Source organism: Schistocerca nitens, chromosome 4, assembly GCF_023898315.1.
Source record: "Schistocerca nitens isolate TAMUIC-IGC-003100 chromosome 4, iqSchNite1.1, whole genome shotgun sequence".
Lineage (NCBI taxonomy): Eukaryota > Metazoa > Arthropoda > Insecta > Orthoptera > Acrididae > Schistocerca > Schistocerca nitens.
Window position 1 is genome coordinate 769,990,322 of NC_064617.1, and position 17,997 is coordinate 770,008,318.

A 17,997-nucleotide genomic window follows, 5' to 3' on the forward strand; every position below is an offset into this window, starting at 1 on the left:
ACATAAGAGTTTGTCACATAAACTGCATCAAATGAATGCAACAGTTTCAGAGTCGCACAGTTTTCCCTGTGCTCTGTCAAAACATATGTTTTTTACGTTTTGAAATGTTTCCGTGCGTAGACCGTCAAATTCTGTATATGTCCAAGCAAATCTGAACATGTCCTGGAATTTTGGAGAGCAACGTTGATTACGTGTGAGTACCTGAACTTTGATAATTATCTGAAAATAAAAAAATTAAAACTTTCACCCGAGAGAAGATTTGAACCAAGGTCCTGTCGTTCCGCAGCTGCTCACGCTAACCACGGGACCACGGCGCTCGCAAGCCAACAGTCTCCTTGATGTTGCCTACCTTGCGCATGGACTACTCAGTTTGTATATTTTGCTTATTTTTTTTCATAGTTCCACACAACTTCTTCCTGTTTTCTCGATTGATCTGTGTTCAGGTTTTCAAGGCCTATCCCTGTGCCAAATTATAACTAAATCTGAGGGGGGTGCGGTGGGGAGGTTCCCTTGTAAGTGTCATCCTCAATTCAGCAACTAAGCTCACAGAAGGAGCCAGACACAACAGCAATTTAATCTAGATCAGGCCGATGGCTACATTATAAATACTTGCAAATTCTTGGAGCTCTAATCTATTGTGGGGGAGTTGTGTGGGAAGCACCGCCTGTGGATAATGATTAAAAGTGTCCGTATTGTTCTTTGGTCCAGCAACCTAACTCTGCCAATGTTATATTTTCTTTTTGTTTTCCTTTTGGGCAGTTCCTCATTTACTTTGTTGACAATGTGTATTTTAGTAACCATCCAATCATTTTATTTGATCATGTGCATATTACTGAATTATTACCACTTGTGTTATGGAAGAATCCCATACCATCACACAGCACTACAATGAATGGCACAGGAAAATTATGAGTGTATCATTCTCTTACATATTTTATTTAGTTATAGTTTATTCGGTTCTAATTTGGCAGCATGACAAATATAAGGACAAAAACTGAAAGAAAACCTCAAATTCAGAATAGCTGTGTCAGTAGGTGAAAACATTATACACTTCTACATTCGTGAAAAGGGGTCTCTTGTTGGAGAAGTAAAATTTTCAGTACAAGCAAAAATGTTCAATAATGTCTAAAATATCCCATTTTAGTTTTTTTGCATGTTATAATAATTTCCTTCATTCTGTACAGGCTTTTATTAATTTGGAAGTTGTTTGAATTCAACGGAGTCAATAACATAATTACAAACAATGAATTTCAGTCTTCTGGAACGGAGCTCTTGCTGTTATCAGGAAATAACACTGGCCGGTAAGAGGCTCCTTTTCAAAATTTTACAGCTGTGTATGCAATGTTTCAACAAAAATCATCTCCTAATTTTAGAAGCATTTTAAGGAGCTCAGAGCAGTTTTGTTTGTGATTACAATAATGCCAAATGAAGCAAGTGGTCCTCTTCTGTATCAGATTTTATAAATGCCAACATATCTTGCCAATCTGCAGTTGGCCATAGCATACGATAAAAATAACAATACTCTGCCAAAAGAAAGCAGCACAGGCTGCACTATTTTCTCTCAACTTGAAGCCCATATACTTGGTTTTTAAATTCATGTACACTGCAGTGTGTTTTAGGTCGGAAGGGGTTAACCACATAATATGTAATGTTAACTCAAAAAAACTCTGTACCATTTGAAAAAGGCCATTTTATTAGTAATATATATGCACAATTTATTTCTTAAATATGTCCAATGGTAATAAAGTGAAGCTTTAAAATGCATTATGTTGAAACACTTCTTTTCCATCACAAATATTCAACCTGTCATAACTCACTCAAATAAGAAATAGAAATAACTCTCTCTCTCTCTCTCTCACAAACACACACACACACACACACACACACACACACACACACACACACACACAGAGCTGCTCAGAATTTAAAGCTGAACATAAACACCACAATACCTCAAAATTCAAAATTTTTGGCAAGAGGTCCATTTTTTATTTCCATCTCACATTTATTGCACAAATTGTGAGCAGTAATGACAAGTCATGGGAGACTAAAGTCACAAACACAAAATCAATTTCCTGGTACTTCTAACCGAACATTGACAATTCAGCTAAATTTTGATGGAATGTTAAATGAGGTAGAAGGTTTTGGAATTTGTTTTGTAATAAGGTGACAGGGAAACAACAAGATGTCCATCATAGCACATTAAAAGGCCGTTTCATACAGTAAACTGTATGTTGCATTTCCCAATGCAAGTCTTTAAAAATTGTAACCCTAAACTGCAAGTAAACACCAAAAATTTTGGAATGTCACAGACATTGGCTGGTTCAAACTACAAAAATGGTATATCGTCAGAATATTTGCTCAGATTCTTCACTCCACTCAATGACTTTTCCCCCTCTTTCTCATTATTTTGTAAGTGTTACTCATTACATAAACTTTATATTGATTAAAAATGGAACGAGATCTTCATATTATTTTTTCCTGATTTAGAAGTAATGCATGTGCAGGTAAAACAAAAAATTTTAACAACTTTTATATCATATGTTTTCTACTCAGTTGCAATGATGAAGTTGTTAAACAAAAACATTCAGCCAATTTTGTTTGACAATATTCTGCAGTAATTTCCATGAAACACAACACTGATAATCTGTGACTTCTGTAAAGCTCATTCTCTGTTGCAACAAGCAAATTAAGGAAAGTGTTAACTTTTTGTTTTGGTTAAATGATGAAGCTGAAAGCACCACAGGGAAACAACACGGTCTCATCTCTCAGTGGGGTAATGTATCATCCAGTGGGCTCAGTAATATTCATCCATCATTTGAAGTTTCCAAGCTTAAACTGGTACAGCTAATTCATTTCCACTCCTCTTGTAAAATGGTTAGACGGAAACTGATATTTTACACACAATTTCCAATTACAATAATTAAAAAGATTTCCTTACAAAATATAATAGTTCTGAATCATAGTCATTTTTCTCCTTCAACAAGCATTAACATCTGTGTTACGATGTTTAATGACTACTATTTTGGAGAATCTGCCACAAGACAGGCATCTTTTAGTTTAAGATAAAAGGATATGACTGATATATTGTTGATGAGGACAATCTATAGGAAGAACAGGAACATTTTATTTTTTTTAAATGGCTACCAACCACGGAGGAGCTGCAAAACTTTGAAATTCAAATTGAAGGTGAATGCCTCACCTCAAGAAGCTGAAGAGAAAAGGTTCAACAAGCATTAAGGTTCCAAGTCCTTGGCCTTCCTACAGTTAATAGGGAATTTTTCTCCTAAAATAAGACTACATCTACAAACATACTCCAAAGCCACCATATGATGCACACAGAGGGTACCTTGTGCTACCACTAGTCAGTCCATTTCCTGTTCCACTTGCAAATGGAGCAAGCGGAAAATGATTGCTCATACACCTCTGTGCGAGCCCTGATTTCTCTATCTTGTCATCATGGTCCTTAGACAAATTTTACACTGGCAACAGTAGAGTCGTTCTGTGGTCAGCTGGAAATGCCGGTTCTCTAAATTTTCTCAGTAGTGTCTGCGAAAAGAACATCTCCTTCCCTCCAGAGACTCCCATTTGAGCTCAGAGTGCACGTCTAACACTCACATGTTGATCAAACCTCCTGGTAACAAATCTAGCAGTATATCTCAATTTCCACCCTGTTGGGTCACCCAAACACGAGAAGTTATCAAAAATTGCTTGTACCGGTGTTCTATATACAGTCACTTTTATGGACGAGCTACATGTTCCTAGAATTCTCCTAATAAATTGACAATTCATTTTCCCTATTACTGACCTCACATACTGATTCTATTACCTTAGTTTTACACCGTTACACTTGGATATTTGATCAACATGACTGTGTCAAGCAGCTCGCTAATACTATATTTGAACACTGCAGGATTTTTTTCTTGTACTCATCCACATTAACTTACATTTTTCTGTACCTGGAGCAAGCTGCCACTCATCACTCAATGAACACGCCTTCCCATACACTGTAGCATCACTAACAAACAGTCACAGGTTGCTGCTCAATGTATCTGTCAGAATGTTTATGTACAAGAGCAGTGTCCTCATAATTCCCTGGGGCACTCTTGACAATACCTTTGTCTCTGATGAATGTTCAGCGTCCAGGGCAACATTATAGATTACATTGCTTACGATTGCTTTGAGCCACTTATGTATCTGGGAACCTATTCCATATGCTTGGACCTTAGTTAACAGTCTACAGTGTGGCATTATGTCGAAAGCTTTCCAGAAATCTAAGAATATGAAATGCCATTTGCACTTCACCTATGGTTTGCAGGATATCGTGCGACAATAGGGCAAGCTGAGTTTTGCACTAGCTATATTTCTAAATATGCCATGATTTGCAGACAAGGAAATTTATTGTATTCAAACTTAGAATATGCTGAAGAATTATGCAGCAAACCAATATTAAGGACTTTGGTCTGTAGTTATGTGGGTCTGTTCTTTTACCCTTCCTAAGTACAAGAGTTGCCTATACTTTCTTCCAATTGCTTGGGACTTTGTCCTGGGCGAGACATTCATGACAAATGGAAGCTAAGTACAGGGCCAATGCTGAGGAGGACACTGTAAAACCAAATTGAGATTACATCCAGACTAGGCGACTTATTTGTTTTCAACTCTTTCAGCTGCTTCTCAACATCATGGATGACTATTTCTGTGTCCTCCACATAGGAGTCTCTACGATGGTCGAAGTGGTTTGTCTGTATGATCATATGTTCTTTAAGCATCAAGTCAAAGTTCTTTTTCTGCCAGCACCAAGGATAGCCACACTCATTAGCTCTGTCACAGATAACTTGATTTTATGGAGAGCAGGTGTGTGTACAATTCCTTATCAGTGTGCTGCATGTAACATCAATACTATACCTGTCAGCTTCAGGAAAGCTAATCAAAAGCTTTACTGATATTACCTTTCATATTTTTTCTCAACTTGCAGCATCAAATTTTATTGCTTTCATTAGTGGCTCTTCTTGTGTCAGAGTTTTCATTTATTCTTCAATTATTATTATTATTATTAAGCACAAATTTGTACTCTTGTAGATCTTCACGGCCGTGAGTGGCCATGAAGTCCATTGCAATTGCCGTATCTGTGGACTTCTTGTCAGTCTGCTCTTGAAGTCCATTGCTTTGTGAGCACTGTCATTGAAATTTACTATTACTTAACCAAAAATTATTGGCAAACACATGAAACTATTTTGGTACTGATGTAAAGATAACTTCGAGTACCCCGAAGGGGGTTATAGGGGCCTTACTATTTACAACAGATATAAATTATTTAGTGCATAATGTTAGAAGGTCCATGAGGCTGTTCACAGACAATGTTGTACTCTAGGGAAAGGCTGCAAATTCAGAAGTCTGTAATGAAGAGCTGTGGAGGATCAATGATTGCTGCAGGGACTGGCAGTCCTGAGCATATATAAATGTTACATACCGTATTTTACTGACTATAAGATGCACTTTTTCTTCGAAAAACTGCTTGCAACATTCCTGTGTGTCTTATAATCAAAATTAATACAAAAATTTCCAGTGTTTTGACTTTAAATTCTCACCTGTCTCAAAAATGGCCGTATATACAATGCTGTGGGAAACCTATCTCTATCTGGCAACACTGGATTCAACTGACAACAGCAGTACACCAATGTGACGAACATGATTTGCGGGGATTCACAAGCTTGCTAACACCCTCTCCCTCCTGCCCCGCCATCACAAACCCAGAAGACTATGATGCATCTCACAGTCTATGGTGCCAGTGACCTTGAATTTACAGTGTTTTGTGTTATCCGTAACAGTATAATATTTTTGTTAGTAGCTAGTTTCATAATGGTAAAAAATAAATGGTATTCATATGATGTAGGCTATAAATTGAAATTAATAGCACATGCAGAACAACATGGAAACAGAGCACCTGAGCAGCATTTCCGCCCTCTACCAACAGAAAAATCATTAAAAAAATAAATAAATAAAATTTGAGGAAGACTAAATGTGCAAATAGTGGACTGAATACAAAATGGCGCAAACTAGAAATGAGGTATCAAAAGGGATTCAAGGACACCATCGAAACGACATTGGAATTAATACAAAAATGATTCACATATATGCTTGTAACCTAGCATTACAGTGGAACTTAGACTCTGAGGGTAGAGTTTGTTGGCGCCACAGGTTTATGAAGTGTTATGGACTTAGCAAGAGAACCAAAACCAAAATATATCAGAAAATGTCATACGAGTATAAAGAGAGAATACTATCTTTCCATCACTATAATTCAACACTGAAAGAAAACCGGCATGGAACTAAGCAAAATAGCAAATATGGATGAAACTCCTCTTACATTTGATGTGTCGCGTAACAGAACTGTTGCCATGAAAAGTGCTAAAACTGTAAATATAAAAACACGCAGACACGAAAATATGCACTACACTCCTGTCCTTTCATGTTGTGCTGATGGTTCTAAACTTAATCTAATGATCATTTTCTAGCATAAAACATTCCCAAACCCTTCTGAAATACCACCAGGTATTGCTGTTCAGGACAGAATGGACAGGGCTGGTATGAAATTAATTCTGTGAAAGAGAAATTGAGACAGGGAAATACAGAGCTTGCTATTATTCCAGAAGGACTTATTTTACAAGTGCAGTCTCTTGATGACTCAATAAATACACTATTTAAAGTGTATACGAGAGAAATGGATGATGGATGAAATCCAACATGAATGCTTGTCAAAGGGAGCTTTGAAATGAGCTACAATCAAAAAAGTGCATCAGTGGATGAAACAGTCAATGTCTGGAGTTAAAGAAGACATTACTGTCATATCTTTCACGAAGAGTGACATAAGTAACGCTCTCGATTGTAGTGAAGACGATCTTGCATATGAAGAGGACAACGATGAAGAAGACATTCAGATTACGATATTTCAGTGTTTTTAAAGGTCAATTCAGTTTCATAATCGAAGATTTTTTTAAAGTCTGGTTTTGCAATCTAATAGCAAAAATGGTAAAAATGTTTAAAAAAAATAACTGCTTAAAAATTAAGGTGCATCTTATAGTCCGCACCATCTTTTAGTCTGTTAAATACTGTGTTTCACCAAAATGGGTGTAAAGTTCTGTTACAGTTCACTATGCTATTCACTATAAATCACTGGAAACCTTAACAACTGTAAAATACCACCGAGTAACTGTTCAGAGTGACCAAATGGAATAACCACATAAAACTAACTGTAGGAGTCATAGATGCCAGTATAATATTCATTGGAAAAATCTTAGGGAAATGTAATTTATCAACGAACGAGAGAGAGAGAGAGAGAGAGAGAGAGAGAGAGAGAGAGAGAGAGAGAGAGAGAGAGAGAGAGAGAGAGGGGGGGGGATATCCACTGAAGAGTGGCACATTTCATCACAGCTGGATAATTTAGTTAGTGTGAGACCATTGTAGAAGTGCTCAACAACCTCCAGTAGCATACGCTGCAAAAGAAGCATCATGTGCCACAGAGAGGTTTATTTTTACAATTTAGGGAGAGAACTAATTAACCACAATATGATTGCACTTGGCCTCCTTTGGTCATTAATGGAAACACATGGTGACATTACAGTAAACACATACAGTGGTGATTAAAGAAGGCGCATCACACTGTGAATGCACTCAGGATACTTGTTCATGTATTATCAACTGGTTCCTGGTGTCTTTGTGAAATTCACGATAAGGTAACTGAAGTGCCTTCACTCCCACATGCAATAATATTGTCGACGACTAACATGTTCAAAGAAGAGACGAGCAACATATTGCTTCCTCCCACGCGACTTCGAAATGACTACAACGAACAGGAAATTAGAAGGTCACATGAGGGTTTATTGCCAGTTGTTCTTCCTACATATCATCTGTGAATGAAATGGGGAAGGGCTAAAATGATGGGGTACAAGACGTAACCCTTGCCACACACTATGAAAATTGCTTGTGGAGCATATGTGTGGACACACAAAATCCTTAGTTTCAAATGAGAGAGAGAGAGAGAGAGAGAGAGAGAGAGAGAGAGAGGAAAAAAAAATTTTGCAGAGAAAAATTATGAACCACAAAAAAGCCTACAGAAATAATAGCTCTGACACAGTATTCCACATTTACAGATCAATACCAATATCTGATGTCCTAGAAGCTACATCTAAAGCTATAAACTGGATATCACTTATCCAGACTATCTGCTATTGGAGCCCTGATGAGGAATGTGCTTCCTGTCTCCTCCACTGCTCTAGTCACATTCAGAGCTACTGACAATGTCTCACCTATTTGTGGTATAATTTGTTCAGACCTATTTAGGTGGCATCAAATCTTCCTACATAGTTCAAAAAGTGACATCGGTGCAGTGGGGTCTGTAGCTTTCATGATGAAAACTTCTGTTAAGACATTTCTTTCCATGCCGCCTCCTAATGAAAGGACACTGCAACAGGACATCATTTTCCCCATACAGGTCTGAGAGATTTCAAATGGAAGCATTATCCTGTATGATGTGTGTAGCGGGACTTTGAATTTCGCCGCGCTACATTCGTCCCCTCAGATATAAATATCCCGTCGCAGCAGTATGAGCGCTCGACGGCAGAGAGAAAATACCAAAATTGTAACCTTTTTTTGTTTTTTCCATCCGTTTTCAATTGTCTCTTGATAGCAGTAGCTTAAGGCAGACGTGAGCTGATTAAGACGAATAAACTTATTAATGTGTAGACATTGTGGAAGTTATTATGAAATTCGGAGGATGGAGAGAAGCAACTAAAATAAATTGTATTTAAGAGCAAGACGGTTTTGTGCACATTATAAATTCCTGGACAATGAAACTTACTGCAAGATTTCGGAGCCGACTTTTCACCCAGAAATGAAGGAGACGCCGCAAGAAAGAAGACAAGTTAACCTGGTAAAGGATGATTTATCTACGCCACTTCCCCCTGTCAGTTACATTCTGTTATTCTCTGTTCCTTTTCAAAAATTTTGTAGTGGAAATTGGTTTAACTTTTAATCAAAAAACGCCACAAGGACCACCCCAACAATAGATTTTCTGTGATACGAAGTCCGATCTGCATTTCTTTCTTTCTTTCCCTTTTTTCACGGTCTCTCTTTTCCCATTTATTTTTTTATTAACCACTACAACTGGCTCCCGCGACAGGACGCAATTTTCGGATGTGTCGTTTTTGAGCAAATTTGAAACTTTTTGTATTTTTTCCCAACAGAGGATAACCAAAAATCCTGAAGTTTAAAGGGTAACGAAAACACCAACTTTATTGTACGTAAGCAAATGATACAACAATATTGTAAAAAATTTTTGTAACTAATTCAATCTGTTTTCTTTTCATGGCATATATTGTTGCAAAACTGATATTGTGAGACCTTTTGGTGATTATCCGATGGAGATGTACTAAGAAAATCCATATTTTGACGAATACGATTTACGCGGAAGTGTTTGACCAGCCGCTGCAGGACAGAAAATTTAATGGTGAGTCACACAATTATGTTTCATTCAAACATTCAATAGCCAACTGCAGAATCCATTTTTCCCTTTCCACGCATCCTGTAGTTTTCTTCTAGATTTTTCCAAAATTATCTATCTCTATTGTAGTTTGTGGTAATTATAGTATTGTTGTAGCTGCATATGAAGATCGTAAATTTGACCGCCAAACAGTCATTTGTTACGAAAAATTTTGTCCGCCCTGCTGCATCTTTCTCAACCATTGTTTGCAATAGAGCAATCATTTACACTGACGAGAAAATATTCAACCCAAATTTGAGTCAAATCTTTATTAATCAGACTTGTATTATTCCCTTTTTGACTTACTATTATACATCCTATTACAATGGAACGCGGTAAGGTAGAGATAGTTTCGGCAGATGAGTTAAGTGAAGTAGATTCATCTTTCAACCAACAAGAAAGTCCGCGTTTCCCTCCATGGACGAGTTCACAGATCAATGCAATGATTTTGCCTCAAACTCGCAACATTTGTGATAATACACAGATGGCGACTTTAAATGACGAAATGTGTAATGGACGCGAGACTAGACCGTCAGCGCCATTGTTAACATCAATGTCAGAATCGAATATGAGACAAATTCAGCAATGTGACACAAATCGGACACAGGAGACTGACAAACTGGACCGACTATTCGAGTTATTTGCAGACATGAAACGAGACGTTAGTCAGAAAATTGACGCAAAACTGGACGCACTTGGTCAGGACTTTAAACAAAGGCTAGATAAAAGCGACGAAAAATTTGACGTATTAAACCGTACTATGACCGAAAATTTTGAACGAACGACAAAACAGATGACAGAATTAAATAACACCACTCAAAAGCTCAGCCAGCGATTTGAGACACTGTCCGATCGAGTCACTAAACAGGAAGAAACTTTGGTTACATTCACACACGAAACAAAAAACAACATCAACCGATGTGAGAATCAGTTAACTCAAATAGTTAATGTGCAGCAGGAAGTGAACACTCGTGTGGAAGAGTTAGCTCAGGCCCACACTTCAGCTAGCTCCACCCAAGAAAAGCTGACTGAAGAAGTGGGAAATATTACCCAACAGCTCACAATGGTAGTTCTTGAACAAACCCACCTCAAAGAAAAGATAGAAAAATTAGAAGACCGAGCGGACCTCGCGTCACTAAACAACGACACCAACATTGCCGAAAGAATTGTACACGAATGTAAATTGTGTGACGACTATCTGGACAAAAAACTTGAAACAATTACACAAGACATACTTTCAAAAACAAAGACACATGTTAAAGACGAGACAAAATACATAGAAGACGAAGTGACAAAATTACGAGACAATGTTGTGCCGTGTTTGGCGATTGGTGCAAACGCATCGCTAGGAAACGACAAAACAGCTAAAACCATGGCTAATGACACAGACAGAACACCTATTGTGGAATCACCTATTTCCAATCAAAATTACAATGTGCCGCCTTCTTTTCCACCAAACGAGCAATATTACGACACGACACCTAGAGTAGCAAGTGACACAAACTACGTCAATACAGTTATGCCAACCGGCATGGCCGATGACACGTTTGTAAGACATGGGCATTTCCAGACATTTTCCAGTGAGGACAAGCACAAAGTCCACCCTATTGTGTTTATTAGATCATTTGACGGTGTTTTTCCACGTAGTTGGTCAGAAGTCGATAAAATCAGATACGTCACCAATCTCATGAGAGGACGAGCAGCTAAGTGGGGTGCCGCTATGAAACGGCGGTGCCTTACGTTTGATCAGTTCGAACAAGCCTTCTTGGACGAATTCTGGTCCGAAAATGAGCAACAGAGTCTAAGGAGAGAAGTGTGCAACCCGGAGACCTATGACCCTAAAAAAGAGACATTAAGACAATACTTTGAGAGGTACCTAGACAAGACACTGTACTGGTCCAAACCAGCCGACTTGCCAGCTATAATTGACACTTTAAAGAGCCACTTACCCTTTCCATACAGAGACAGATTAATAGGAGTACCGGAGAATGACGTTAAGACTTTCTTAAACTTCTTAGATCAAATGGACGTAGTTTACAGAGGCGATTCACGCCATTCAAATTTTATTCATATTAGTAACCAAAATCAGCACCCACCCCAAAGGAACCGTAGTGACGGTGGTTGGTGGAACCATCCGTCCGCGCCGCGACACAATACGATGCCAGCGCGCGAAACATATTCAAATGGAAACGTGTATGACAGTAGGAACAACCGCAGATATTCGTGGAATAATAATAATAATAATAATAATAATAATAATAATAATCATCACCCATATCAAAATGGTAACTACAAGCAAAATGAAAATTACAGACAGTACAACAACAACAACAATAGGAGACGTGAGAATAACCGGTACAACCCGGGCTACTTTGACAGGAACGTGACATATAACAGACATAATTACCACCAAAACATTAGCAATCCCAACAATCACCGACAGAATATGAACACACAAAATTCACGCATGACAAATCATAACCCTCCACGGAAACCGCCGCCGTTTTCAAATACAGTTATGCACTCCCCACCACGAAGTAGCAATAACAATTGCGGCGCGCCATCAGCTGACGCGTGGGCGCCAACCGGCCGGAATGTAAACATAGTGGAGCTGGTCAATGAACCCGGCCAAACACAGCAGACGACGGAAAACAGTCGACGACCGAGCTAAGCGCTCGTGATTCGATCGTGAGGTGTTGTAAGAGCGTAACGGCTGAGACGATGTGTTTCCTCAGGTACGACGACAAAATGACAGATATGTTACAAATACACAAACCTATCAGGTTGATGACCTTGTTCTTTTGCGTTCACATCCCAAGTCTACAAAGTTAAAACAACTGAACAGAAAATGGCAGCTATTGTATTCAGGTCCTTTCAGAATAGCAAGCATACCTCACCCAGGTTGTTACTCCCTAGAATACCCGCTATCTCACAAGCCGAGGGGGCTGCATCCCCACAGACATTTTAAACCCTTTGTGCACTAAGACAACATAATATAATGATAACTAAGTTGAACATGAGCAAGTTGCTGTGAAAACGAGATCATAAATATTTGTATTGAATACACGACACATTAAGTTATTCAGCCTAAGAACACAAACATTCATTTATGGAAATTATATACTGCAGTTACACTTGTATACATAATTAGGAAGAGAATGTAAACCCAGGTGAGAAAAGATATTCATGTAGGAATGAGATCTACACAGGTTACATTTGTTGTTAATTGTAAATTATAAGGTGAATCAACCACTAGTTAGTTATTTCAAGGCACTACAATGAGATCAGTAATGACATAGGTATGTAGCAGAATGAATGAGGATGTAAGAATGAATGAGTTAATATTTAAGTTAATATAAGAAGGTAAGTTACTGTGAAGTTGTTGATGGAGACAAGAGATTATTTGAGGAAAATATTATTGGAGTTTTATGAGAATGGAAGTGCCAAATGGCCCCACGTATGTGATATATTAATGTTTGATGAGGAATATGTTTAATGTATAAGAATATATATATTATGATGAATATGTGAGTAAGGAATGAGTGAGAATGTTTTGGTAATATTGTGCTACATGGAGAAGTGAGTAAACAGTCTACATCTTTAAGATTACATAATAATTTCAGTTTGAGAGAATACATTTGTGATGAGTTAAAACACGTGAGTACAAGGCGTTAAAGGTGAATCTCTTTACAGTGCCCTCGAAAATGAATGAATGCAAGAAAAGCAGAGTGAACATAATGATGATTACAGCTGTGGAAAGAAGTTTAATAAGAATGTAACTTGGAAACACGTTAGCCTTAATTTATTGCAGAAGTGTAACTTGGTAACCTTTCGTTAAGTTTTGTTAAGCCAGTGTGTGGAAGAAAACATTTCTAGTTAGTGCTCAGATAAGGAGAATGATATTTTAAGGAACTTAAGTTGAAATACAGTTTTTACACAGCCCTCATGTGAATACATTTGTATAGAAAAAATTTTTTTTTTTACACAAGACAGAAAACCCTGAGGAAGCAAAAGATAGAGTTATTAAGGCCGTTTTGCGATTCGTACAACACCTCCACTTTTTCAGGCAATGCAAGGTAAGTAAAAAGGAGCAGTGGCCACCCGTGCAGCCGACATCGAGCAACGGACACTGAGAAAGAGACATTTTACTGTCAATTATAATACTATGTTCTTTATTTATGATTTATAGAAAGAAATGATATATATACGCCACATACATGATGTTTAACCTTCACTAAAGTAGAAGAAAGTTCATGGTTGAACTCTTGAGAGGAAATTTGGTATGTTATTATATAATACACATTATGAGAGAGACAATCTCTGAGAGATATATTTTCCATTTGTATAGACGGTATCCACAAGAAGTGGAGATATCGAGGAAGTACTGAGCAGATATGTGATTTACTCATGCAAGGATTTGTTAAGGTATAATACACTTAGTCATATGAACAGTCAGAACACAAACAGAGAATCTGTCATGACGTTACACTACACAGACTTGACGTAAGGACACTTACATTTACCCATGATTTGGTAAATTGTAAGCACCTCCTTTCACACACCCCTTGAAGGCGATGCAAACGTTATAATGTATTGTGTTCTCTTTTTATGTATTAGCTGTAGGATTTGGTAGTTTATAGGTAGTGAATAGTTTCTTCCAGTCTATCTTTCTTTCTTTCTCCATTATCCTACCACCTCCTGCAGCTGGGTGTTGTTTGTTTATGGAATGTAAGAATATATTGTGTGACAATAAACTTTCAGGTATGAATTAAAAGACATGAAGAAAATTGAGTATGGCATTGCAAGCCTGGTCAACCACTAGCCAAGATATGGAATCAAAAAAAGAAAGAAAGAAAGAAATAATAAATGAAGGAAAGCCCGTGCTTTAAGTATTAAGTCTGATATCCCTTGGCACGTCGAAACCTTAATAAAGAAAATCAAAATTACCATAAACCCCAATAAAAGAAAGCCAATGGGACTTAGTATAATTTTTTTTTAGTATAGATATTTCACATGCACATTCTTGTAAATTTATATGTATTTGTATATGTATAAAAACTTTGCATATTGTCAACATATTTTGAAATGTGACCACGGAATGTAAGCTTTCAGAATTAACGATGTAAACATGCTTGGACAAAGTGAGCTTTGTTAAAATGTAAATATGGCAAAAAAGTGTTACAAACTGTGTTAAACAGTGAACGTTATAAACGACGAATTTTGTGTTGTTTATGAAACTTATGTTGCATAAACCAAATAACTGTTTGTAAATCGATATAAACTGCAATTTACTTCGACGATAATGAGGATTTTCACACTGCAAATGAACGTTTGTTGGCAAGTGTAAACAATGTGGTGAAACACCTACCTTTGCGAACATCGACGCCGTTGTTCCTGGCCGGCCTTCAGATGCTTTGGAGACTATAAACTCAGCACCTGTCGTAGGCGATGTGGAGGCTAAAAACTACATCGACCATATATGCCCCGGGAACAATAGTCATGAAAACGCACAAGGACCTGGAGTGTTGTGTCGTAACAGAAGACATAGACATTGCTTCAGATCACGCACACGCTAAATCTTATGGTGTCACCGGACTTAACACGCCATTTATGCTGGAATAACAACTTGTAATTAACACTATGTGAGAGTGAATATTGTTCAAGACTGTCATAACACAGCAATTTTGAAACTGCCGCACGCGAAATTCAGTGATGCTACTGCGCGTGCGCAAAGACTACGTGCTGCCAGAGATGCATTGGGAAACCAACGCTGGGAGCACACAACATTAACTGCGCTGGCGAGCAGCTTTTTCAAACAAACTGTATGTAAATATATTTATTAATTGTGTACAAAGGATCCAAACTGTAATAATTGTATTTAGTATATAGATTTAGAAAGTAAGATAATCCCCTATGAATGCACGTGGCCTTTCCTAAGAAAATATGTATAATTGACATTTAGGTATATCTATTCTATTGTTTGCTAGCCTGCCACGCTAAATGTTTTAGCGTGACAGTCGAGGGGGCGATGTAGCGGGACTTTGAATTTCGCCGCGCTACATTCGTCCCCTCAGATATAAATATCCCGTCGCAGCAGTATGAGCGCTCGACGGCAGAGAGAAAATACCAAAATTGTAACCTTTTTTTGTTTTTTCCATCCGTTTTCAATTGTCTCTTGATAGCAGTAGCTTAAGGCAGACGTGAGCTGATTAAGACGAATAAACTTATTAATGTGTAGACATTGTGGAAGTTATTATGAAATTCGGAGGATGGAGAGAAGCAACTAAAATAAATTGTATTTAAGAGCAAGACGGTTTTGTGCACATTATAAATTCCTGGACAATGAAACTTACTGCAAGATTTCGGAGCCGACTTTTCACCCAGAAATGAAGGAGACGCCGCAAGAAAGAAGACAAGTTAACCTGGTAAAGGATGATTTATCTACGCCACTTCCCCCTGTCAGTTACATTCTGTTATTCTCTGTTCCTTTTCAAAAATTTTGTAGTGGAAATTGGTTTAACTTTTGCTCAAAAAACGCCACAAGGACCACCCCAACAATAGATTTTCTGTGATACGAAGTCCGATCTGCATTTCTTTCTTTCTTTCCCTTTTTTCACGGTCTCTCTTTTCCCATTTATTTTTTTATTAAACCACTACATGTGGATTGGCAGTAGTCTTGGTAGGGAGGATGAAGCTTGTTCCATTCTCTAATTGAGGCCTCTTGCTGGCTCAGGCCTGACAGTATGATGTCTGCAAATGGCATGGAGCCAAGGTGTCAATGTGGCTTTCATGCTTCCTGTTACAAAGCACACAGACACACTTAGATGCAATCTGTTTCATTTGTGTACCTGTTCCTGCAATAGAGTGCAGCACAGTACCCCACAGCTGAGTGCAGTAGGGATTTTTCAGCCGTACACAGAATATTTGCCCGCACTCCTCAAGCTGTTCCTGCCAATTTCCTTTTCTGGTCTTTAGTTTTTCTCTAGAGAGCAGCATGTATTTTTTGTGTGTGAAGGAACAGTCGACAGTAACTGCCCAGGTATTATGGATGGTAGCTGTAGCATATTTATTTGTTGCAAAACGAAACATTCAGCTTTCTATTTTCTAGAGGTGGAATGTGCAACTTTGTTTTGGTAAGATTTGGACAGTACTCATAGCTTATAATATTCATTCAGCTGTTCAAAATCTGCCGTGAGAACATATTCTTTTGCATTTAGATGTTTTGTTTGGTAGTTATTGCTATGCCCTCAGCGTAAAGAACATCTATGATCTCGTTACTGGCAAGTTAGAAGTATAAAGTTTAAGTAGAATAGGAGCTAACACTGAGCCTTGTGGAAGTCAACTTTTATTTATGGATAACAACAACTTTTTAGTACTATGGGGATACACTGATTTCTCATACTCTGCATGGGCCTGGTAAGTTTTGGATTAATAGTAGACAACCTCTATGATGGTGATCCCAAAGCAACAGACTCCAAGAGAGCAAACCGACAAAAAGTCTACTCATACAGAGACTACAGAGGATCTAAGGCCCCTAACAGTCTAAGATCTACAAGAGCACAAATCAGTGCTTAATAATAATTGAATTATAAATGACAACTGCAACACAAGAGGAGTTACTAATAAAAAACAACAAGAACTACAACTAGATGATATAAAAAGTAAGTTAGTGAAAAGTATCTCAGATAATTTCAATAAAGCTTTTGAATTATTTTTCTGTAATTATTTATATTGCTTTGATGTTGGATTCTTGGTGAATAAAATAACTAAGTTAAAGTATAGACAAATATGTGGATAACAAAGGGCGTGAAGAAATCAGCAGAAACCTTTTGAGAGCTCAATACCACAACAAAACAAAATACAGCTTTGAAACCACACATAAGAAGCAACACGAAGGTGTTAGGTAAAGTTATAGCAGCAGAAAAAGAGGTTGCAAATGAAATGACTATATAAAAAGAACAAGAAAGTGAAGTCAATTTGGAAAGTTAGTAATAAGAATGTGAGCAAAAGTAGATAGCATCCAATAAGTCATTCATAAGAAGTGAAGAAAGAACTTTTTCAAGATATCAAGCAGATTGAAAACATACATAATTGCATTATATGAATGTAGTGCAAAATCCAATTGAATACCAATGTAATCCCATCAACAATGTGAACGTTTCCCAAAATGAAAACACTGGACTCGCATTCGGGAGGACGACGGTTCAATCCCGTCTCCGGCCATCCTGATTTAGGTTTTCCGTGATTTCCCTATATCTCTTCAGGCAAATGCGGGATGGATCCTTTGAAAGGGCACGGCCGATTTCCTTCCCCATCCTTCCCTAACCCGAGCTTGCGCTCCGTCTCTAATGACCTCGTTGTCGACGGGACGATAAACACTAAATCTCCTCCTCCTCCAAAATGAAAATACCATGCTTCTGAATCCAGTGAATACATTGGCAGTAAGATGTAGATAACTA

At 37.8% G+C, this 17,997-nt stretch overlaps 1 protein-coding gene across 1 annotated transcript in view; it reads right to left on the bottom strand.

Moving 5' to 3' along the window:
- Positions 1–17,997, bottom strand: part of LOC126253099 (HEAT repeat-containing protein 3) — a 329,591-nt gene that overhangs the window by 160,156 nt on the left and 151,438 nt on the right. The window lies entirely within an intron of this gene.